Raw genomic sequence first — 24,243 nt, forward strand, 5'->3', positions numbered from 1 at the left:
TGACATGGTTAAAGAAAAACCGGTCAAACTTTTGGGCGACTTTTGGGACACAACTTTATTTGAGGTCACATCGGTCAGAGAAGGAGGTGTCAGAGATAATAACAGTTAATAACATGTGTGCATTTTCTTCTCAGTTTTATCTTAGAGGCATGAGTCTGGATATGTCTGCAGTGTCCAGGGACAACCAGCTCCTCACATATATTTTTGGCTTGTGTCTGAAGGAGGGAGGAAATTACAAGTTGTTGAGCAGTGATCAACATGCCAGTCTGTATGAACTTCTAAACACACCCAAACATCAGGAATGGTTGTGTACACTTTTACCATTTGTATCCACTAAGTGAAAATTTGTGTAGAAATTTGTGCCAATTTGAAAATATTTGTTCACTAAGAGGACGTTTTGTGGATATTTATGTCCATTGTTAACATGTGTCTAATAAGTGGACTTTTGAGTCCATTAAGTGGAAATTTCTGTGGACATTTCAGTCTGTTTTGAATGGTTATGTCCACTTTGACCATTTGTGTCCACTAAGTGAACATTTGTGGATACATTGTGTACGTTGTGTACATTTGTGTCCACATTGTCTCTTTGTGTCCATTTATTTCTGCTTTGCTAATCTTAAAAAAATTGGAAATCTCCTAGAGGGATTTTCAAGAGGTGCAGGAGAATTCAGAGGCTGATAAAGCTATGTAAGTGCTCCAGACTGGGTAAAAAGCTAAAACTCACACATTTAAATGAGAGGAAATACTGCTGCTGTTTAACAGGGAATACCACTGATTTTCAGCTTTCAAGTGTATCATTACAAAACCCTGCTGGAAACTCAGGGAACGTGTAAAGAAATGTTTGAATATTCTCCACAATTCCCTTGGGCATTAAGGCTGCCCAGGCCCTGTAAAATTCAAAGGGCATGAAAATAAAATATACTTGTAAGAAATAACATTAAAAAAAAATCATATTTAATTGCATTTCAATAAGCTTTGACATTTACGTAATTACAAGGATGGGCGAAAGCATAGTGGACGCCGATGATTTGGTTGGATAAACCACTTGCAAGTTATGCAACACTCGATCAGGTGATGAAAGACATGCAATTTCATTCCCCAGTGGAGAAAAGGATGAAACGAGAGTGAGGAAAAACACTCAGCAGAGAGTTAGTAAGCTTAGCTCTCCCAAACCTGAGGAAAGTGAAATCCAGGAATCGGCAGTTTGGAAAATAATCCGCTCTCAGAAGACTAAACTGCTGGTATGGTTCTTAATGTTTTTTCCTCTTCTCTTCTTCATTCTGTTGTTTTTCCCACTTCCCAAAACATGCATACTCACAGATGTTTGACCATATGGGGCTGGACAACTGTGTGTAATCTGATGACCTGCAGTATGTATTTTCTCCTCAGAACTGTTTTGCCACAATTTCTTCAACATGCGATAGTTGGCTCTGTTCATGGCTGTTGCCATACATTTTATTCTCCTGTTCTACAAAGTGAGTTTTAATTTTTGTATATACAGTTGAAGTCAGAAGTTTACGTACACCTTATACACCAAATATATTTAAACTCAGTTTTTCACAATTAATGACATTTAATCGTAGAAAACGTTTGGTTACGTATGTAACCTCCGTTCCCCGAGGGAGGGAACGACACGTTGTGTCGGAGAAGCGACACTAGGGGTCTCTCTTGAGCGCCGATATTCACCTCTGACCTATTGAAAAGGGCCAATGGGAGTTGGCAGTCAGTATTTGCATACCCCGCCCCCGGACATACGGGTATTTAAGCGGGGCAAATATGGAAGTTTAGTCAGGATTTTTCTGAGGAGCCGGAATGGTCCGGCCACAACAGTGGCTCGGTTCAGTGACATGGTGGAGGAAAGACACAACGTGTCGTTCCCTCCCTCTGGGAACGGAGGTTACATATGTAACCAAACGATCCCCTTCTGTCGCTCTCTCCACGTTGTGTCGGAGAAGCGACACTAGGGGACCCATTCCAATCTTGCCGTGTGCTGAACCATGTACGTGAACCGCCGATACAGAGGCGGGAGTTGCTACAGCACGGCGACCGAGGCAGCTGTAACTGCCTAAGGGAGACACGGGGGTCTGCTCGTAAGGGGACAGAACCGTGGAATTACACACAGGGGGAGTCCGAGCAGGAGGCCTTACCTGTGGAGCACCTATACCATTACAGGGTAGCCACTTTCAGGGTACCCGCAGTGGCTTGGGTCGGCGAGTTCCTCCGCTGAACCGCGGACCCGGAGGGCTGGGGAGGAATCGACCAGGGGCCCGACTCGGAGTGGGGCGCCCTGGGAAGAAGGCGCACTACTTTACCTTGACGTCAGGAAAAGGGCGCTGGGCGCAAGCGATCCACCCGGCCGGTCGGTCTATGTGCTACCGAGTTCTACCGGCTCGGACCTGACAAAACACGAGACGCAACCGACTCAACGCGGAGGTTGTAAAACCTTGCGAAGGTGTTGGGTGTTGCCCAACCCGCGGCTCTACAGATGTCTGCTAGGGAGGTGCCCTTGGCCAGTGCCCACGAGGACGCAACACCCCTTGTTGAGTGAGCTCGGACCCGCAAGGGTAGGGGCACGGCCTGGGTGTGATAAGCCAGTGTGATGGCATCGACAACCCAGTGGGCGAGCCTCTGTTTGGAGACGGCATTCCCTTTCTGCCGTCCCCCAAAGCAGACAAAGAGCTGCTCAGAGCGTCTGGTGCTCTGTGTGCGGTCCAGGTAAATGCGCAGGGCACGCACTGGACACAGCAACGAAAGGGCTGGATCTGCCTCCTCCCGGGGCAGCGCTTGCAGGTTCACTACCTGATCTCGGAATGATGTGGTAGGAACCTTGGGCATATAGCCCGGTCGCGGTCTTAGGATCACAGACGTATTTGCCGGACCGAACACCAGGCAAGTGTCGCTGACAGAGAACGCTTGCAGGTCCCCGACCCTCTTGATGGAGGCGAGCGCGATCAGCAGGGCTGTCTTAAGAGAGAGGGCCCTGAGTCCAACTGATTCGAGCGGCTCGAAGGGAGGTCTCTGGAGTCCTGCCAAGACTACCGACAGATCCCAGGAGGGAACTAGGTCTGGCCGGGAGGGATTCAACCTCCGGGCGCCTCTCAGGAACCTGAGGATCAGGTCGTGGTTACCCAAAGACTTGCCGTCTACAGGATCATGGTGGACGGCGATAGCGACAACTAACACCTTGAGGGTGGACGGGGACAGCCTCCTGTCCAGCCTCTCCTGTAGGAACAGAAGCACTGACCTAATCGCGCATCTCTGCGGGTCTTCGGCTCGGGAAGAACACCAATCTGCGAACAAGCGCCACTTTAGGGCGTAAAGGTGCCTGGTAGAGGGGGCTCTGGCTTGGTTGATTGTATTCACAACGGTCGCCGGTAAGCCGGCTAACTCTTCCGCGTCCCGTCCAGGGACCAGACGTGGAGGTTCCAGAGGTCTGGGCGCAGGTGCCAGAGCATGCCCCGTCCCTGAGAGAGGAGGTCCTTTCTCAGGGGAATCCGCCAGGGAGGAGCTGTCACGAGGAGCCTGAGTTCCGAGAACCAAGTCCGAGTGGGCCAGTAGGGGGCCACCAACGTGACTTGCTCCTCATCCTCCCTGACCTTGCACAGCACCGGTGCAAGAAGGCTCACTGGGGGAAATGCGTACTTGCGCAGCCCCGAGGGCCAGCTGTGTGCCAGCTGCCTGTCCCGAGGGGAGCCTCTGTTAGGGCGTACCAGAGCGGGCAGTGGGAGGTTTCCTGGGCGGCGAACAGGTCTACCTGGGCCTTGCCAAACCGTTCCCAAATCAGCTGGACCGACTGGGGTGAAGCCTCCACTCCCCGCCGGGCAGGCGTTGTCGTGATAGCGCGTCCGCTACGACGTTGAGCTTGCCGGGATGTGAGTGGCAAGCAGCGACTTGAGTCGCTGCTGGCTCCATAGGAGGAGACGGCGGGCGAGTTGTGACATGTGGCGGAGCGTCGCCGCCTTGGCGATTATGTACGCCACCACCGTGGTGCTGTCCGATCTCACGAGGACATGTTTGTCCCGAACTAATGGGAGGAACTTCCTGAGAGCAAGAAGGACGGTCAACAACTCCAGGCAATTGATGTGCCAATGCAGCGGGGCCCCTTTACAACGGCCCGCTGCTGCGTGCCCGCTGCACACGGCACCCCACCCGGACCGGGAGGCATCGGTTGTGACCAGAACGCGTCGGGACACCTGCTGCAGGGGCACTCCTGCCCGTAGAAAGCAGAGGTCTGTCCAGGGTCGGAGTGTTTTGAGGCAGGCGGGGGTGATCCTTACCCGATGCGTGCCGTGGTGCCATGCTTTTCTCGGGACTCGAGTCTGGAGCCAGTGTTGGAGTGGTCTCATATGCATCAACCCCAACGGCGCGACCGCCGTGGAGGACGCCATATGCCCCAGGAGCCTCTGGAAAAGTTTTAAAGGGACCACTGTGCCTGGCTTGAAGGAAGCGAGGCAGTCCAGCACCGACTGAGCACGCTCGCTCGTGAGGCGTGCTGTCATTGAGACTGAGTCTAACTCCAACCCGAGAAAAGAGATGCTCTGAACCGGAGTGAGCTTGCTCTTTTCCCAGTTGACCTGAAGCCCCAAGCGGCTGAGGTGCCGGAGCACCTGGTCTCTGTGTGTGCATAGTAACTCTCGAGAGTGTGCTAGGATGAGCCAGTCGTCGAGGTAGTTGAGAATGCGGATGCCGGCTACTCGTAGCGGGGCAAGGTCCACCTCTGCGACTTTCGTGAAGACGCGAGGGGACAGAGACAGACCGAAGGGGAGGACTTTGTACTGAAACGCCTGGCCGTCGAACACGAACCGTAAGAAGGGTCGGTGTCGTGGCAGAATTGAGACGTGGAAGTACGCGTCCTTCAGGTCTACCGCTGTGAACCAATCTAGATGCTGAATGCCAGCCAGAATATCTCTCTGCGTGAGCATTTTGAATGGGAGTTTTAATAAGGCCCGATTGAAAACTCACAAGTCCAGGATTGGTCGTAAGCCGCCGCCTTTCCTGGGTACAATGAAGTAAGGGCTGTAGAAACCCTTCCTCATTTCGGTTGGAGGGACGGGCTGTACCGCGCCCTTGGCTAAGAGGGTTGCGATTTCCGTGCGCAGGGAACTGGCATGCTCGCCGTGTACTGCGAAGCGGGCGCCCTGAAGGGCGGAGCGGGCAAACTGAATTGCGTAACCGAAGTCGTATGGTCCGGTGCAGCCAGCGTGATGCGTTGGGAAGCGAAAGCCACGCTTCCCAGCTCTGCGCTAGGGGCACCAAAGGGACGAGTATTTTGGACGTACCCGGCGGGGCCTCGCAGCGTGGCGGAACAGGTAATGCAGCGTCGGGCGGCTTCGTTGCGGCCTGAGGCTGAGGTGCTGAGAATAGACTCAAAGCACTTACCTTGCTCCGCGCGCCCGGCAGGGGCGGGTTCTTGACTGAGGAGGAGGTCTGATGTTGGCGTCCTCTGGACTCGTCTGAACCGGCCGGCCGGGGACAGTCATGAGCAGGCGGAAGGCGGGATCGCCGCGTCCGGTGTACCGGGACTGTTGTGATCTGAAAGCACATTGCCGTGAAAGCGGCATTTGCAGGCCAGGTGACCCAGAGGCAAAGGAAATAGCTCTTTTATTGAGAATGTGGGTACCACAGCCCCGTCAGGGGTGTGGCAAATGAAAAAACAAAGGATTCTCCTCCCGGCCCTCCACCGGGGGCGGAGCGGTCTTACCACCTCCGGAGCTAACGTCTTCGGCTCTGGGTCGGCTGTCTCAGGAACGGCTTGGGAGCCTTCCGGGTCCTGGAGGGGGTTCGTGAGACAGGGGCGTCGCGCCGCCTGCGGAGTGCTTCGGCAGCTGGGGCTGAGAGCTGGGCCCGGGTTGAGGCAGAGCAGGAGCTGGTTTCCTCGCAGGGGACGCCCTCGGAGGGCAGACGGGGCAGGGCCCGTAGCGGCAGGTCTGCTGGCGGGGCATGATGTGCTGAAATGGCCTCCGTCTGCTTCTTCACCGCGGAGAACTGTTGGGCGAAGTCCTCGGCGGTGTCACCGAAAAGGCCAATCTGGGAGACAGGTGCGTCCAGGAAGCGGTTCTTGTCAGCCTCACGCATCTCGACCAGGTTGAGCCAAAGATGGCGTTCCTGGACCACTAGGGTGGCCATCGTCTGTCCGAGTGCCTGCGCTGTGGCCTTCGTCGCTCTCAGGGCGAGGTCGGTCACTGAGCGCAGTTCCTGCAGCACATCAGGATCAGGTCCACCCCCGTGCATGTTTCTGAGAGCTTTGGCCTGGTGGACTTGCAGGAGGGCCATCGCATGCAGGGCGGAGGCAGCGCATCCAGCTGTAGTGTAGGCCTTCGCGTTGAGTGAGGATGTTGTCTTACAGGGCTTGGATGGGAGTACGGGGCGACCCCGCCAGGAGGTAGGGCTACTGGGGCATAGATAGTGCGCAACTGCCCTATCGACCTGGGGAATCGCGAGGGTGGCACCTAGACGAGCGGAGAGCGGGGCTCTCCACGTAGACGTCAGCTCATCATGCACCTCCGGGAAGAAAGGGACCGGGGGGATGCGAGGCCGCGAGCGCGCTGCCCCCAGGAACCAATCATCCAACCGAGAAGGCTGTGGGGAGGATGGAGGGTTCCAATCCAACCCCACGCTCAAGGCGGCCGGGCAAGCATGTCGGACATCTGAGCGTCGGCCTCAGCCTGGGCCTGCTGGCCCGAGCGGCAGTCCAGGGGAGTCCTCGGCATCAGACACCGCACTCTCCGATGCAGCGGCGAGCTCATCTGCTTCGGACACGGGAGGATAAACAGCCAGGCCGTGAGGCAAGCTGCTATCACCGCGAGCGTGGACGGAGACCAGCGAGCGTGTCGGGAACGGGAGGTTCGAGGGGGTTACCCGCGAAACTGCACCCGCTGCCGCCTCAAATCGCCCCTAGCGCCAACCGCACCGTCCTCAATCCCATGGGAAGAAGGAGCAATGCGGGTGCAGCTGGGGTGGCTTGCTTTCTGTTGAAAGCAAGCCGCGACCGTAACGTGGTCATGGTCATGTTCTCGCAGTGAGAACATGAACCATCCACAAACGCCGCCTCGGTGTGATCGCGGCCCAAACACACGAGACAGCGCCTGTGGCCGTCTGAAGCGGAGAGCACTCTACCGCATCCAGGAACGACACAGGGGCGGAAAGGCATCTTGAAAAGACGCGTCCTTAAAAGGACGTTCAACGCCGCTGTGTTTGCTCTTTTAGAGGAAATTACTCTTTTAGTAAAAACTCTTTTAATACACAGTGTGTGTGTGTATGTGTCTGCGCTGTCGAGCGCTCAGGGGCAACAATGCACGCCGTGCAATGAGAAGGAGAAAGCCGCTGTTGTGCGCCGTCAAGATCCAACAGCATGCAGATCGTCAGAGGAAAACAGGAACGTTTGAGTGGTGTGTAACTCGCAGCAAACTGCAGACAGACCATCGGCTCCGAATTTGCCCCGCTTAAATACCCGTATGTCCGGGGGCGGGGTATGCAGATACTGACTGCCAACTCCCATTGGCCCTTTTCAATAGGTCAGAGGTGAATATCGGCGCTCAAGAGAGACCCCTAGTGTCGCTTCTCCGACACAACGTGGAGAGAGCGACAGAAGGGGAACATCAATTTAGGTCAATCACATGTGCTACTTTTTTTTAAGAATGTGAAATGTCACAATAATAGTAGAGAGAATGATTTATTTCAGCTTTTATTTCTTTCATCACATTCCCAGTGGGTCAGAAGTTTACATACACTTTGTTAGTATTTGGTAGCATTGCCTTTAAATTGTTTAAGTTGTGTCAAAAATTTTGGGTAACCTTCCACAAGCTTCTCACAACATGTTGCTGGAATTTTGGCCCATTCCTCCAGACATAGCTGGTGTAACTGAGTCAGGTTTGTAGGCCTCCTTGCCTGCACATACTTTTACAGTTTGCCCAAATAATGTCTTTCGGACTGAGATCAGGGCTTTGTGATGGCCACTCAAATACCTTATCTTTGTTGTCAACAAATTTAACCATTTTGCCACAACTTTGGAGGCATGCTTGGGGTCATTGTCCATTTGGAAAACCCATTTGTGACCAAGCTATAACTTAATGGCTGATGTCTTGAGATGTTGCTTAATTTTCCTTCCTCATGATGCCATCTATTTTGTGAAGTGCACCAGTCCCTCCTGCAGTAAAGCTGCACATGATGGTGCCACCCCCATGCATCACGGTTGGGATGCTGTTCTTCGGCTTGCAAGCCTCACCCTTTTTCCTCCAAAGATAACGATGGTCATTGTGTTAAATTTTTGTTTCATTGGACCATAGGGCATTTCTCCAAAGAGTAAGATCTTTATACCCATGTGCACTTGCAAACTGTAAACTGTCATACAGTTTTTTTTATGGCGGTTTTGGAGCAGTGGCTTCTTCCTTGATGAGCAGCCTTTCAGGTTATGTTGATAAAGAACTTGTTTTACTGTGGATAACTTAGTGCATGTAAACTTCTGACCCACTGGAATTGTGATATAGTCAATTAGTAAAAGTAATAGTACAATTTATCAATTGTAAACAATTGTTGGAAAAATTACTTGTGTCATGCACAAATTAGATGTACTAAACAACTTGCCAAAACTATAGTTTGCTAATATTAAATGTGGAGTGGTTAACAAATGAGCTTTAATGACTTCAACCTAAGTGAATGTAAACTTCTGGCTTCAACTGTACCTACACATTCATACTGTCATCAAAACCATGAAATAATACAAATGGAAGTACAGAAATTTTGTAGTGACTAAAAAGAATAAAAAAGTAACAATTATTCTTAATTATGACTATTTTCAACATTTTTGAATAATAGTAAAGACACCAACGATATCAAATATTTAACTTATGTAATGACAATAAACTTTTCACAATTTAAAACTATTGTATATTTAAGCATTTTCACACTCTTGGCATTCTCTCAACCAACTTTATGAGGTGCCACCTGGGATGCTTTTTAAACAGTGTTTCCTTCTTCCAGCTTTTTTTTTTTTGTTACAGTTTATGTTTGTCTGAAATACATGCAAAGCATCTAATCATATACCTTTAGATCAAAAGGATCTATCATGAACAAAATCATGAAAATCATGAGAAAAATAAGAGAAATTCTGTCAAGTGTATCTTTGTTTTTCCACTAACTTCTAGGTGTCACCATCCATGGACAATGATGATGATGAAAAGGCGTGACTGCTGTTATGAATGACAGCATCATGTATTCACAGGCAGTGTATTTTGAACCAGAAGAGAACAGTGGCTACATGAAAATGATTCTAGTAAGTCTGGCTGTCCTGCACACTCTCATCTCGCTGTGCTGTATCTTCAGCTACAATTGTCTGAAGGTTACACTCACAGATGTAGACACAAAACAGATAAATCATTTGAGTGTGCCTATGCAAGTAGCTCCTTAAATTTCTTATGATAAAACTAAACACACCGTGAATGATAGACTAAATAAACACCCCTTTTCATCTGCCTAGATTTTGTTAAAGCTCTCTAACATACATGAATGTCCTTAAAGTAACTTGCCTAACCCTTTCATTAATATCATCTGACCACTGACATAATATATACACACAAAGGTATTAATATAAATTATTAGTAAATTACTGTGGAAGCGGGGGCGTGGTCAAGTGCTGACCAGAGAGAGGAGGGCTCTTCCGCCCTCGGGTACGCCACCAAATGGTCCTCCGCAAGTTGGACAGCTTCCTTCAGTGACGCTGGGTGGTGGCACTGGAACCATTCCGCCATCCCCTTTGGCAGTCGATGAATAAGCTGCTCCAGTACCACCTGGTTGATCAATTTTGAAGCCGCCGTGCATTTTAAAGAAAGTATGTAATTCAATACATCTTAAAAATGTACGTTACTGTTTGCTAAGGTGTTCTGAGTGGCTGTTATTGCATTGATATTTGTTTGCTAGTGTTTTCTGGGTGGGTGGTTGCCAAGGTGTTGCTTGGTGGTTTCTGTGGTGTTATAGGTGGTTGCTTAGGTGTTGCTTGATAGCTGCTAGGGTGTTCTGGGTGATTGCTAGTCTCTATGATATTCTGGTCCCTAGAAAATGACTGGGTCCCTCCTTCAGTATAAGTCTATGGGATTCTTTCACCCATTTTGTTTTCTGTTTTAATTTTAAGTCCAATGGCAAAGAAATGTAATGGTAGACCTTTCCACAGTAAGTCACATATTTTGAGATATCATTCATGTCCGTAACTCAAATCATGTGGAATGAGTTGCGTACGGAAATGTAATACCTGTGGTTAGCAACACTTAATTATTATCTATTCCCTGGACATGGTAATGGTGAGGCTGTGTAAGTTGTGTGGTTTGAGCTACAGGTTAAAGACGTCTGTCTGTGTTGTAAGTGATGGCAAAATATAAAGATGTCTCTCTGTGCTGTAGGTGATGGCAAAATATGGAGAGCTGTATGGTTCAGCACGCATCAGTGAGCTACTGGGTTTAGATAAAGCTGCTCTTGACTTCAACTTTGAGGCTCAGGAGAGAAGGAGACCTGTGAAAAGGGGTGCCTTCACTACCCTGTGAGTTATGTGTAAAAATTCATTTAAAAAATCTCTTAACATTTAAAATTCCTTCAATCAAATCAAATCAGTTTCTGTTTAGTGAAACACAGCTCTGTCAGTTTATCTGCAATTACCACAATGAGAATGAGAATTATAAAGTATATTACTGTTTGCCAGATGATGGCAGCAGTGTTCAATATGGTAAGCTTAAATAAATAAATAATTGTAAAAAAAATGTGTGATTTTCACAATGTATATGAATCGTGAAGATCTCATTCTAATTACGTTCTCTGAGTATTTACATGATTGTGACTGAAGGAATTAGCAATGAATGAGCCAAATCTCATAAGAAAGTTGTGTTTTTGTGTCTGTTTCTTTTTATCTCTTTCTCAGTTCTTCCTTTATCTGGCCTGGTATATGTTTGTGTCAATTTTGGAACATTATAATAACTTTTTCTTTGCCACACACTTACTGGACATTGCCTTGGGCTTCAAAACACTGTGCACCCCATTGTCATCTGTTACACATAATAGCAAACAGGCTGTTTTAGGTATGTTTATGTGTGCATACATTTGAAAGTGTGAGATGAAACACAATTGTCTGTGTTTTAGCTGGTTTTGACAGTAGGTCTCTTGATTGTGGTCGTTTATCTATTGTTGCCTTCATCTTCTTCCACAAGTATTACAATAAGTGCAAAGACAGAGAATCGGTGGACATGAAATTTGATGATATGCTCACAGTGATTATCTGTCACTTATGTTGTATGTACATGTATATTCATTTGTTTATTTAAAGACAAAATTCAATAAAAATGGAGCCCACTTACTAAAAAGCACCATGGTATTATGGTTTTAGTTTTTTTGGACATGGTCTATAGTAATTCCAAGGTATTTTTTGAAGTACCTTGGAGCATAATGTAAATATCATGGTACATAAATATGGAAATAATTTGGTACCATGGTACATAGATATCAAAGTACCAAAGTCAGGGCTGTAGCAAGGAATTATGGGACCCCTGACTGTATATTGCTCTGGGCCCCTTTCATATGAAAAATACAGTTTAAAATTGGTTGTGGGCCACCCTGGACCTGTGGGCACATTTCACCCTCTTAGCTACTGCCCTGACCATAGTATTACTTTCTTAATAAATTCCTTAATGTGCATGATTTAGCAGTATATGTAATTAAAAAAATACAAAAATAAATGTTTTTATAATTTTCATAAAAATGTAATAACTTTCCCCATCTATGAAACAACTTTTCTTTTCTGCTCATGTAACCAAGGCTGCACAGGCAGGAGAAATAATATTCACAAATAATGTCATTGGTGGTGTTGTTTCACTTTTCACAATCCAAACAAATCAGAATATTTCTAACTTTGTAAGTTATTGCAAATGCTGTTTCAGTTCTCTAAATAGCGTTTTGCAGAGACTTTATATAATCAAATGTGTCACTCACTGGCGTAGCCACGGGTTGGCCTGGGTCTTGTACCTCTATTTCACAACCAACCAAAAGCTTGCTGGCCTCGAAACATGGACCACTAAAGTCAGAGGCTTTTGGGCTGGATAATGTCAGCATCAAAGCTTTCAAAACAACAGCAGCTCATAAAAAAACAAAACTTGATCACTTTTATTATAATTAAGCTATTTATACTGTTAACACCAGATGCTGCGATGAGACGTGCATTCAATTGATGGGAATCCCGCATCGTGCAGCGGCTCCAACCACTTTATTTTCCCTATGTAATAAAATATTTGTAACAAATGTCACATATGCTAATTGATTGCTATGAATAGTATTAATTATGCTATTTATTTAAACAACTTTTAACCTGTTCATCAAAACCAGATCGAGTTGAATTAATACGATGCTGAATTAAATATCTTTGGATGTTACGTACTGTATATGCTCTCAAGCCCCTAAAACTCTAAACTCTATCCAGTTTATTTTTAAGATAATATAATGTTAATTACAAATATTGTACTGTATGTATGAATTGATTATGCATTTTAATCATCATTACTTTTATTTGTTGCATCAAAACTGAAATAAATGATTTTGGATAAAACATAAAGACCTTTAAACTTCCAATATCATATGCGTGTATTCATTGCTATGAATTTTATATGTCATAACTTAAGGAAACAGTTGCAGGCATAGATAGCGCTGAATATTTTGTCTCTACCTTGGAAACTGATTCCTTTATGCTTTTTCTCTCTTTCCGCACTATCACAGCAGTTGACAATAAACCATTTCGGTGTCAATACCCAATTCCATAATTTTATGTAATTCCGTTATTTTCATATGCCAAAATTACCTAAAGAAAATGACCAAAATTGGTCCATTCTATGGTTAAAATGTCCATTCTGTTTTAAAATTTTCCAACGTTTCTAGGGTAGGAATCCTCATATGATTATAAATATGTGTTCTCATCCACAATGCCTAAAAACAAAACAATAAAACAAAAATATCTGAAATAGCTAAATGTCCTAAATATGCCTCAGGAAACAATTAGCTACACAATATGTGAACTGGTTTGGTTTGAGCAATGGAGGAGTCAGGAGACAACGAAGCAGGTTCAAGGTCAGTCAAGGTAATATTCTCCTTAAACATACAATCGACGGTAACCGTCGATAACAAATAAATATTCTTTTAAATATATGAAAGCACTCTAAATGGAAAACACTGTCTCTCGGTTCAGTGCTGTCATGCTTTCTGGACACTCGCTCCCCCTCTCTTGACACTTGGTGTTCCTTAAATGTCTCTCTCCATATCACTATAACAAGACACAGGTGTTACAGATAATTACAAACCAGGTGACAAGCCTTGCCGCTCTCTCTCTCTCCCGCAGACCGAAACACGACCACTCCCCCCATCCTCCCTAACAACCTTTTTCTTGTGCTCAGGGAGACAATAGGGCCGGCTACGAATCACCACACCCGGGGTGGTCTCGATATGGTGTTCTATGAGGTTAGTGTGACCGGGCAGGGGAGAAAACACATCTGCGAACTCCGCTTGCAGCCTCGCAACATCTGTCAGCTGTGACAGCGAGAGGTGGTCTCCGCAAGGGACCGGGGTAAATTAATTAGCTTTGAGAGATACCTCCGGTCCGAGCTCTGCCTTCTCTGGAACTGCCTTCGCCAAGGCTACAGGTGCCACCTCCCTCCATGGTTTGAGAAGGTTAAGGTGGTAGGGTTGACGTGACCCTCTCCTATCCATTCGCTTAACCTCATAATCAAGATCTCCAACTCGTCACGTGACCTCAAAGGGTCCTTGCCACTTGGCGAGTAATTTGGAGCTCGAGGTGGGCAGCAACACAAGTACTTTATCTCCCTGTGAAAATTCCCGTAGCCGAGTGCCCCTGTCGTACAGCCGGTGTTGGCGTTCTTGCGCTTGGAGAAAATTACCTGTGTTACCCATCCCAAAGTGTGGAGTTTTGCTCGAAGGTCAAGAGCGTATTGAATTAGGTTTTTGCTGTCCGAAGGTCATTCCTCCCAAGCTTCCCGTATGACGTCAAGCACGCCCCATGGCCGGCGCCCGTACAGTAGATCAAACAGGGAAAAGCCGGTGGAGGCTTGCGGGACCTCTCGTACTGCAAACAGCAGGGGTTCGAGCCACTTATCCCGGGTTTCGGCACCACTGTAAACTGGTTTGGTTTGAGCAATGGAGGAGTCAGGAGACAACGAAGCAGGTTCAAGGTCAGTCCTTTTATTATTCTCCTTAAAAATACAATCGACGGTAACCGTCGATAACAAATAAATATTCTTTTAAATATATGAAAGCACTCTAAATGGAAAACACTCTCTCTCAGTTCAGTGCTGTCATGCTTTCTGGACACTCTCTCCCCCTCTCTCGACACTTGGCGTTCCTTAAATGTCTCTCTCCGTATCACTATAAGAAGACACAGGTGTTAGAGATATTTACAAACCAGGTGACAAGCCTTACCTCTCTCTCTCTCCCCCGCAGACCGACACACGACCACGCCCCCCCATGGCACACAATAAAAAGGTAAAAAAAAAATAAAAAAGTTTACAGATCTCATGCGATCGATAATTTCTCTTGGCCCACCAACCCAAAGCTTTCTGGCTATGCTACTGGTGTCACTAGATCTTTTCAACATTGCAATGAAAGAGGCCTTAAATCTGTAAACATATGTTTGTACATAGTGTTACATGTTACACGTGTACGTTGGTGTTCATGCTGGAGGAGGAATTGGAAATGAAATTTAGGATCCAGCCGGTGATGAGTTTGAGTTCTAACATATCATCTTCGAAATCAGCTTCTTCTTCTTCGTCATTGTCATCCTCCTCGCCATCATTCAGGATGAGAAACTAAGAATAAAAAAGAACTTCTGAAAGCACTAGAAAGTGAAATGAATGATTTGTGCAGAATTTTTGCGCTTTAATTTTTTTAACTTGTCCTCTAACTCGAGTCATGCTGAGCATCTCTGGAGAGCTTCATTGAAGGTTCTCGCTCTCACGTGCTGAGAGGGTTTACGAGAGATCTGAGAATCATTTGAAGCTAAAGGAAAGCTTTATGCATGGAATAATACTCATGCTTTAAATATGTATTGTTTACTAAATTGTGTTTGCGACTGTTGAATTGCTCTGTTGTTTGTCAATTTTAAATATTTTCAGAATTCCACATTTATTTTCAGGTCTAATTATTGATTCATTTTGGGGAGTTGAGAGACCAGCAGGAGCAAGTTAAAGTGGATGTGGAGGTGGAGGTACAAATCTCTTTATTATTTGCTGTGATAACTATTAGATATGTTAGATAAACTATTAACCCATGACAAGTAGCTAATTTTAAACACCCTTCTGTACCACATATTTGGTCTTCACCATCTCGACTGCATCTAACAAATACATCATTAAAACAAATTAAGTAGATCTACATTTTGCATGCAACCCTGTTACTCATTACAAAAATGTAGCATTTCATAAAAATTCAAAATCAACCATGCAACCCTGTTACTTTGTTTTAAGATTAAATATTTTATTTCATTAATTGGAAATATAAATTTATCAGTAACTACAAACCAACATTTAATTGCGCTAGAAGCGTAATATAGGTTAAAATGCAACCCTGTTACCTATTCTGGCTTTTTCAGTTGTATTCATTTCTTTAATTTAAAATTTTTTGTACATTTAATTGTAAATGGAAAATATCCCATAAAATAAATAGAAAACAAGAGAGGTCATATACTGTAATCGCATATCAACATTTTCTGGTTCAGCAGAAAAACTTAGCACCATGGTATATTGGTATTACCTTAATCCAGATTTACAGCACCTGTCTTCTTGTGTTCCAGTTAACATACTGAATTAATGTATTAAAAAATATTATTCCCCTAATAATATCGTAGAGCTGTGTTGCTGTGGTAATATTTCTCTGTAGTTAATACGTTATTAATATCTGTCAATGGCTCATCAGGCTAGCCATGTATTTTATGGTAATTCATCATGTTTTATTAAAACAGTGAATGTAGCCATTAAATCTATGTTCTCTCCTTTTCAAACTAACTGTTTTATCTGTGGCATTGGGAGTGAGTACTTTGAGTCACACACACTGCTAGAGCACAATCTGGCCAACTACTGTCCTGCTGGATGAAGATTTCAAAGGCTGTTCTTAGATTTGTATTAAGTAGGAAAATGTGCCTTTTGTGCTTTTTAGGTTGGTCAAGATAAGAGGCAAAGCATTTGTCTTCTGCTTGCCTTACAGAAAAGTAATGTGGTGGTACCATTGTACAGTGAAGATATCAGTGGTAATATCATTGATACTTTGTTAAACGCCATGGTACTGAATGATTACCATATTTAAATACAGTACTGTTGTATTTACCTGTTACTCCAATATACTCCAAAAATGGTACCTTGTGTTACCTTAAACAAAATATATATATATATTTTTTAAAGTGTTACCCAAAAAGTTGAGCTTGTTTACTCATGATGAAAATTGATGAACGTTTATTTTTGTATTTTGCTTGCCCTTTAGGTTCTTTCTGATGTACCTAATCAATAAAAATGTCACAGAACACACTGGACAGGTACCAGTTCAGTTCTCAAATGTCATAAATCTTTATTGAAAAAATATGTATGGATTGTTTAATGAGAGTGAAACTTATTGTGCACTTTAATACTCCATAATACGTGCAACAACTGAAATATTTTGTTTGAAATAAAAATAACACAATACATAAGAAATAACTAATAGGAATTGTACGTGTGGAAGATGTTCCAAGAATGCTGCTTGGAATTCTTTCCAGTTGGAAAGGAAACAGTATGAGGATCAAGTCAGTTGAAGAATTCCAGTTCAGTTCGTACAATTCAGTTCAGTGAAGTTGGAGACTTATGAAAGCATGTCTGGGAGGCTGATGTTTTGTTCAGTTCTGTTTTGCATGGTGATTTGGTGTATTCCACACTAGATATATATTATTTAATATTACTTGTTGTTGCATTTATTGTTTACTATTACTTATTGTTTGCATTTAAGGGACTAAATTGATGCTGCACTTGTAGGACATGCCCTAGATAACATTGTTGCAAAAATTGCAAACTTCATATAAAATAAATTAAAAAAAAATTTGAATTAGAGATTTTTCATATAACTTTTCACTTAGGAATAAATACAACAATTATAAAATCATAAAATACAAGTCTTTTAACCTTGATACTCTTACCCACAGTAATCTCTTCAATTGACCAATATCTGGTGGTATGAATACTGTTAATATATAATGGATAATCTAATACAGTCAGCTGATCAGGACTCTGATGCAAAGCACTGCACAGGCTGGCAGCATGTCTTCAATTGCTTGAACACATACCAGTGGAATGATGCAAGTAATAACTCATCCCAGTGCTGTTATACTGAATATCAGCACTCTTGGAATGCTGCTTGTCCAATTAGATTAGCGGACTGGAACTAAAACCACAATACAGCTCTCTAAACAGATACTCATCTTATTTCAGCTCTTCTGGAGCTCTTTGTGTTTGAGTCAAATCTTCACTTACAATCCTTGTGTCCCCATCTGACAGTCTCAATTCTGAATTTAAGTCAATTCTCTAATTTTTTGCCCTTCCCAGATAGCAATAAGTCGGTGGGCCGCTGGCGGTGCTCCGGCGGCAGTAGAAGCGGCAGAATGGCGATATCGCAAACACGTTTGACGGGGCACCGCCGGCGGCAGCCGCTTTTTAAAAGCGGCAGCTGGCTTCCTACCGCCTTAGTTCCGCGGCCGGCCCGCTGGCTATCCGCCGTTCCGCCGGCGTTATATCGAAGGCGGACCGTCGGAGGCAAACGCTTTTCGAGTGATCTGTCGCGCTTATTGTGTGTGTATATATATATATATATATATATATATATATATATATATATATATATATATATTTATAGCATGCAGTTTATCAAGAATAATGATTGATCAAACCAGACAAATTTCCATTTGCCGTTTTAATTCCACATTTCAAAGTACAGTAACTGTCATTGAAACAAGATGTCAGATCACTGAAATATAAATAACAGAAAAATACAAACAATACACACACACACACACACACACACACACACACACACACACACACACTAAAGAACATGCAGGTTTCTAATTCAATTTTTTAAAAAAAACACTATTGTAACACTTACAATAATTGTTAATAATATAAAGAGGTCAGCTCTGGGATAAAAAGAATTACCAGTAAACATAAGCAATGAGGATATTTGGTACAACATCATATTTACAAGTCATTTCTAACAATAGGTTAAGTGGTAATAATTTAGAGTAAAGCTCTGGAGTAGAATATACCATTATAACTGCAATGCTGACCTGTGGCACAAGGATTTACAAGCTATATTTAACAATAGAATAACAGTTAAGCACTGTGACGGAATGAAAGTAGAATTTTTGGTACTAGTTAATGTGCAATATCAAGTATAAGAGGTATGAAATAGGATTTACAAACTATAATAGAATCGTTAAGCACTGACGGAATGAAATAAGCCAATACTAAAGTCACGGTAAGTAGAATATTTTATACCAGATAATGTGCAAATATCAAGTATTAGATGTATAATCTAGGATTTACAAGCTATATTTAAAAATAGAATAGTTAAGCACTGTAACAATGAAATAAGCAGCAAATTGTATATGAAATAATTGAGATCTTTGGCATCAAGGAATGTGCAGGATAACAGGTATAATATACATTTTGACATTCAACTTACACATTACAACAAGTGGGAATAAATATAATTAACAGCAGAAAATCTGGCTGTAGAGAACACAGCCAATCAGAATGTCTGGAGAGGTTGGGGACTGCGTGGCGTAGTGGGCTAAGAATCACCGGTTTTCCCCGACCTCCAGAATGAGGCAGTGCAAATTGGCATATCTTCAGTGATTCCTCTTGCGCCTGTATAAAAGGACAAACCATCCCATATTCATCCAAGGAGCTGCCCTCAAAGCAGGGTCACGAGAGAGAAAAAAAAAAAAAAAAAAAAAGCAATTTCCACAGTGAACAGTGTGGATTGGGTGAGTGTAGTCTGACACTTTTAGCAGGCTTTTTAGGGGTCTTGATGTTACTGACTGCAGGATAAAGAAAGGGTTCCAGTTGTCAGTGATGCTGGGGTGTCAGTAGTCAGCCTAGGTTTAAGGGGTCGGCTGTGGGTCCCTCTCAGCTGTGCGGCGCCTTTTCCACCTTCATGTTCAGATGCTCCTTTCAGGTAGCGCGTAGCGTTAACCTGGATCGCCTCATCAGTGGCATCCTGGGTTGCCGGGTTCTTCCGGATGGCTCCTGTAGAAAATAAAGATCTGTCATTCCATTTGAATGGCATAAGGTCATACACATCTACTTAAATATAAAAAAAATATCCAACTTACTTTGAACAATGGTCTTCAGGAACATGTCTCTAAAACATGCTTTATCCCCTACACCAGTCCAGGTTGTATTGATGGAAAGGTGATTAGAAAAGATACTCTGAAGCATTCGCCACACGGTTGCCTTTAGGTCCCTGGGCTGTGGATTCAGACTGTAGAATATGCAGTGTACGATCTTAATTTTACTTTTTAGATTACCCTATGGCGTTATAAACGAAATTGGCACACTTACAAATCATTGCTGGAGCTCTTTATCCTGCCTCAAACTGTTGTCAAGCAACGCCAAATCTTCCTGGGTGTCTAGGGGGGAGTAACAGATCCCCTGGCCGGGATAACTCTCCAACAGACACATTGGCACTGAAATGTTGCAGCATAGCATTTTGTTGTCCATGCTACGCACAACATCGCCAAACTCCAAGACGTCGCAGCATTAGGGTTTGATCTGCACCTACAGGGGTTCCCAGAATAAAAGAATAAAGTAGTCAGTCCTGGTCCTTCAACTACTAAACTATGACATTTATATCTAGGTCTACTACATGTACAGGTGGCCCCAGTGGGAATTAAACCAACAACCACAGGTGTTGTTTGCAAGTTGTACCTGATTGCCCAGTGCGAGCAAATGTCTTCAACATTGTCCCAACTTGCTTCACCTGCTCTTGAAGTGAGCCGCTGTCACCTGGGAAGTAACAATATATTGATTAGCAATACACTAAATATAATAGTAATATAATATAACCACAATTATCATACCAGTAACTTTCCCTGTAATTTCTATCCACAGTATGTTATGCATAGCATACAAGTTCATAATGAAGAACCCTTATGATAACATCAATTTCATTTTTTTTCTTTGAAGCAGAATATTTGTTTGTAAAGGGGAGGAAAAAGAAAATAATGAAATATTGGTATACAGATTTTGGTTGATATATCATACTGTACAGTGAAATTTGCTATTGTTGTATCCCTACTCACCTGAAGGACGGATAGATCAGGCAAATCTCCAGTCAGGCCTTTGTAGAGTGTGTGCTCCTGCATATCCACAGGTATTTTAATTCAAACATGCAACATTGTAATAAATCTACAATATTCAGCCTTTACCTTACACCCTCGGTTGTTGCTCTACACTTTTATTATATTAAATACTTATTTATATAGCTTGCTCACTGTATAATCATGATAGCCTAATACTTATAACACAAGATTGCATCTTAAACGAATGACTGAGTTGAAAACTTGAATAAGAACGCATTTTACACAGAGGGGACCAGTTAGGGAAACTTACCTGCCTACAATAACTGTTTTCATTTGATTTGAGTTACATTAAACATGAATATCCTTAGCCGAGTCCCCAGGAACACCGGGCTATTAAAGTAACAAGCCTGTAACTGCGGTCTTATCAATTCTAGCTTCACCATACACTCAAACTGTGAGGTTTATCTGTTTTCCTCATGGACCTGTAGCACAATGCCCTGACAGTGACTTCACCTGTGCCCTGATCTTTATTAGAAACTGAGAGGAGAGCAAGTTAATATAATTTATATAACAATTATCACAAAAATTAACAAACAGTCTGCTTTAAAACTAAGAAAAAACAAGCTTCTATACTAACCTTACATAAAAAATGAACACGTGGCGAACTAGCTTAGCCGCTATCTGCCGGCACACCACATTAGATTAAAATACTTACCCTTGTAGTTTTGCAGATAACTCGATATGTAGAGTTCTCTTACGAGAGGTTCTCTCGTATTGCGTAAGCTAGCTTACACTACGGGAAAGATTCATCTTTTCTGAGATATTGAAGCCAAAAAATTATCCTTAATTTTTGTATCCATTGTCAACGCAGTGCGGCAGCTGCAGACCTTCAGCGGGCTAGCTAGCGAGCTCATAGGTTGCTCTGCGGCAACTGCTGCAGCCTATAGAGGAGCTTGGGCGAACTCGCATCCAATGAGAGGCGTCCGCGCGCTCACTGCAACAAAGCCCGCCAAAATGGGCGTGACTAGAGTGCATATAAGCGTAGTTCAGTAGGCTGGAACCCTGATTTTCATCTCTTCAGCGAAGCTCTTCGCATCTCTGAACTGGAAGCCGCGTCGCCGTTCGAGGGGCATCAAGCAAGCGTGGACAGCGCTCGAAGAAGCCGGCCGTCTTCGCCACCTTCAGCCGTCCTGCGAGCTACGCCATCCGGCGACGTATCCTTTTTTAAAGCAAGCTAGTTCTTATGAACTTCACAAAAGATTACGAGCGTCTTTTTAAAGATGCCTCGCTCCACTTGCGCCTCATGCCGCGCCCCTCTCAGCACCGGAGACCGCCACGTCATCTGCGCTCTCTGCCTGGGACTGGGGCATGCAGAGCTCGCCCTCGCTGAAGGCAAGGGCGAGCACGCCCGTGCGCGCGCCCCTCCTCTGCCCGCTCTGTCACACGGCCAGCTGTATGTAAGTCCCGTACGCCCCCTGTCAGTCCCCTTCTCTCAGGCTACTGCAGTGGTGGATTCAGCAGCCAACAAGCCGGTGATATTACCCGCTTGCCTGCACTCAAACGCCGTTTCCACGGCGACCCAAAATAAAGCCTTATGTGTAGAAAATGTGCCCACAATTCAGTGTTCACCCCTACACACAAGCATTACACGTCCCGTGTCCCTATCAGAGCACACTCACATAAAGCGGTTACGACCCGCTCGAGTGTTAGGGTTAATAAACGCACCCACGAATCCGTGCGCGCGCCCATTCTCTGGCCGCTCTGTCACACGACCAGCCTTATGTGTAGAAAATGTGCCCACAATCTAGTGTTCACCTCTACACACAAGCATTACATGTTCCATGTCCCCATCAGAGCACACTCAAAAGCGGTTAGGAACCACTCGAGTGTTAGAGTCAATAAATGCGCTCACGAATACGTGCGCGCGCCTATTCTCTGCCCGCTCTGTCACACGGCCAGCAAACACTTCTCTGTATGTAAGTCCCGTGCCCGTGGCTATGCTTGCGCATCACTTAACAGACGTGACTCTTTCCCCATTCACCTCAATCGGGAAGTCACTCACAGAACAGCCTGTCCATGCTGTCTGCGAGCAGTCCAGCATAAGCACAGTAAGCCGCTCACACATTCTGTTCAGCGCGCTGTGTGCGGCAATCAGAGCGATTTGGCCATTCACCCTCTAACATTACGCTTCAAAGCGTGGGAAGATATTCCAGGGATATCCGAATGGGTGTTAAGCACAATAAAACAGGGCTATTTGCTACAGTTCGATCGCCGTCCTCCTTGCTTCAGAGCTGGCTCGAAACTACTTTGAACACGGAAGCAGCGTGCATGCTTCGTTCAGAAATAGCAAACCTTCTGTGCAAAAGGGCCATAGAGAGTGCCGCCTCCCTGAGCTGAGTCGGGGATTTACAGCTGTTATTTTCTTGTCCCCAAGAAAGACGGCGGCCTCAGACCAATATTAGATCTCAGGGTTTTGAACAAAGTGCTTGCAAAAAGACCGTTCAAAATGCTTACAACCAGCAAACTCCTTGCGCATGTGCGCCAGGGGGACTGGTTTATTTCTCTCGATCTGAAAAATGCATACTTTCAGATTCAGATAAATCCCCGTCACAGGCCATTCTTGAGATTCGCATTCGACGGCCAGGTATATCAATACACTGTCCTTCCGTTCGGCCTGTCCTTAGCACCCCGTACTTTCACGAAGTGCATGGACGCGGCGCTCGCACACCTGCGGAGTCAGGGTTTACGAATTCTGAACTATTTGGCCGATTGGCTGATTTTGGCACAATCACATACGGAGCTTCTGTCTCACAGGACAGTTCTCCTCAGTCATCTGAACAGTTTGGGCCTTGCAGTCAATTGGACCAAGAGCTCACTACAGCCCAGTCAGGCAATTTCCTTCCTTGGAATAGAACTAGACTCAGTGGCAATGACGGCTCGCTTATCTACACAGCGCGCGCGCCGTGTGCAGCGACTAACCGCGTCATTTCAGATGAACAGCCTCACACCTCTGAAGAAATTTCAGAGAGTGCTAGGCTACATGGCCTCAGCCGCAGCAGTACTTCAGCTGGGTTTACTGCACATGCGTCCGCTTCAGCATTGGCTAAACACCGCGCGTCTCGCCGGGCTTGGGCCACAGGCCGCCAGCCCATCAAGGTGACTCAGACCTGTATTTCAGCTCTGCAGCCCTGGACAGTGGCCGAATGGTATCAGCGGGGAGTGACAATGGGAGCTGTATCTCGCCGAAAAGTCATCTCGACAGGCGGCGTCCAACACGGGTTGGGGCGCGGTCTGCGAGGGCTCTCCGGTTTTCGGTCTATGGTCAGTTCAGGAAAAGCTCCTTCACATAAATTGTCTGGAAATGATAGCGGTCGAGTACGCGCGCGTCGCTTTCTCCCGGTCATTCAGGGTCACCACGTCCTGGTCCGTTCGGACAACAGATCTGTGGTATCCTACCTAAACCGTCAGGGCGGTGTCAGATCCAGGAACCTCTTCCATCTGACGAAACGCATACTGAGTTGGTCCCAGTGCCACCTGCGCTCGCTGAGGGCGACGCGCGTGCCAGGCCACCTGAACAACGGCCCGGACAGACTGTCCAGAGACAATATTCCCCCAGGGGAATGGTCCCTGCACGCTCAAACAGTCCAGACGTTATGGCACCTATTCGGCAGAGCGGAGATAGACCTCTTTGCGTCCAAAGAGAACTCTCACTGCCCAATATTTTTCTCGAGCGAGGGCAGCTGGCCCAGGACTGGCCCAGACGCCGCTTCGCCTTCCCTCCCGTCTCGCTATTGCCACAGGTAATGCAGAGGATCAGGGAACGCGTCACTCGGTGCTCCTCATAGCCCCGCGTTGGGAGAATCAGACATGGTTCCCGGAGCTTACGCAGC

The 24,243-nt window shown here is 45.2% G+C and overlaps 1 pseudogene; it reads left to right on the forward strand.

Moving 5' to 3' along the window:
- Positions 1-4: 4 nt before the first annotated feature.
- Positions 5-16,122, forward strand: LOC127656770 (ryanodine receptor 2-like; annotated as a pseudogene).
- Positions 16,123-24,243: the final 8,121 nt, after the last annotated feature.

This window comes from Xyrauchen texanus, chromosome 16 (assembly GCF_025860055.1).
Source record: "Xyrauchen texanus isolate HMW12.3.18 chromosome 16, RBS_HiC_50CHRs, whole genome shotgun sequence".
Taxonomy (NCBI): Eukaryota; Metazoa; Chordata; class Actinopteri; order Cypriniformes; family Catostomidae; genus Xyrauchen; species Xyrauchen texanus.